The sequence below is a fragment of the Berghia stephanieae genome, chromosome 14 (genome assembly GCF_034508935.2).
Source record: "Berghia stephanieae isolate SIO BIC M18660-M18661 chromosome 14, UCSD_Bste_1.3, whole genome shotgun sequence".
Taxonomy (NCBI): domain Eukaryota; kingdom Metazoa; phylum Mollusca; class Gastropoda; order Nudibranchia; family Aeolidiidae; genus Berghia; species Berghia stephanieae.
Genome location: NC_088373.1, coordinates 5,245,153 through 5,247,023, shown reverse-complemented (window position 1 = coordinate 5,247,023; position 1,871 = coordinate 5,245,153).

The following is a 1,871-nucleotide window of genomic DNA, read 5'->3' as shown; positions in this document are numbered from 1 at the left end:
TTACATTGCTTAAAATCGCCAGTGACCATCAATACGGCATCGGGTGACTTAATTTGAATATCCTGTATTTCTTTCCTCAAAATATTTTTCGCTGTGGTGTTGTCTGATGATGGTGGAATGTAGACGTTGATGATGATGACATGAGTGTATTCCCGGGGTAGATAATATGTTCGTGACGAAACAGTAATAAATTCAATATAATCGTCACAATACATTTTCTTTATCTGACAGTTATTGGGGTGGCACCATTTGTTGTTAATATATGTGCCCACCCCCAGTTCGTTTATTTACATTAGTCCGATCTCCTCGAAATAGTGAATATTGTTCAATATCAAAACATGATGATGGTATTTGAGGAGATAGCCAAGTCTCTGTTAACGCTATTATGGAGGCTTGACGATAGTCACTATTAAAACGACACAGTGAAAACAGTTCATCAATTTTATTATTCAGTGATCTTACATTACCTGTCACTACACAGGGTAAAAATGGACGAAAAGGCCGTCTGTTAAATTTTGTTTTTATTCCTCCTTTTCTCCCCCTCTTTCTTACTTTAATAAAAGATGTGTCAATAGTGGGTGGTGGGGGTGACACGGGTTGGAGGGATCGGAGAGTCTCTGGAGTATATGTTATCGATAGGCTTTTGGCAGCAAAATCACAGGCTAAAACACCATTTATGCTTATAAATATACTAATAAATATAAAAATCAGGAACAATATATACTTCACATCCATTTTGAATAAAAATTAGGCTTAAATTCCGGCGATTGAATGATAAATGAATAAAAATATGTGTAGAAAATAGGTAAACATTCACAACACGTCTGTTGTCGCCGGAAGCCAGCGCCATGATAGTAGTAGTATTAACAGTAGTAGTAGTAGTAGTAGTAGTAGTAGTAGTAGTAGTAGTAGTAGTAGTAGTAGTAGTAGTAGTGGGAGTAGTAGTAGTAGCAGTAGTAGTAGTAGTAGTAGTAGTAGTAGTAGTAGTAGTAGTAGTAGTAGTAGTAGTAGTAGTAGTAGTAGTAGTAGTAGTTGCTGTTGTAGTACTATTGTTAATATCAAATGAATTGTCCTTACCTGAAAATAATGTTAGAGACTCACAATATTAATCAAACGGCTATTCACATCTGGAGATGATAAATTGTTGGCCCACAGGCTAAGAAACTGCACTCTAGTGGTTATTTAATTTATACATTTGACTCATGAATATCTCACAACTTGCAAAACATAATCTATCTAAACAAAGGAAGAATAGTAAATCTAAAATTAATTTGATCAATGCCTTTCCGATTTGATCATGGGCTTTGACCCTGAGAGAGAGAGAGAGAGAGAGAGAGAGAGAGAGAGAGAGAGAGAGAGAGAGAGAGAGAGAGAAAGTTATGAATTGATTTTCCAATATTTTTCCCCAATCCCTACCCAGCATCTATTAATAACTAATCCAAGAACACCACTGGCCTTGTGTCACTTTTGACATTTGGTGTCACTTTGTCTAGGTTGACGTCATAAAAATGCGAGTGTCGCAAAAATTTATGCAACTGCGCACAGGTGTCAAAAGTTGACACAAGACATTATGGTGATTTCCCCATCCATCTACCGTGGAGCTTGAGCATTGTTGCCTGTTTGGCGGATTTTCCGCCACATGGGCGGATTTTTATCATCGCGTGTGGCAGAAAAACGGCCTGGCTGATGGCGGATCTTTTAATGATTTGTATACCCTTTATCAAGTAAAAGTATAGCAATCAAGTCTAATTATTCCTTATTTTCCCCTTAAAGTAACTTTTAGGAGCACCTATTGTGAGTCTTACTGCTGGTCTTGATATATATTACACAACCTTCTTCAGATTAATCGTAGATGAAAACAATATCAGCCA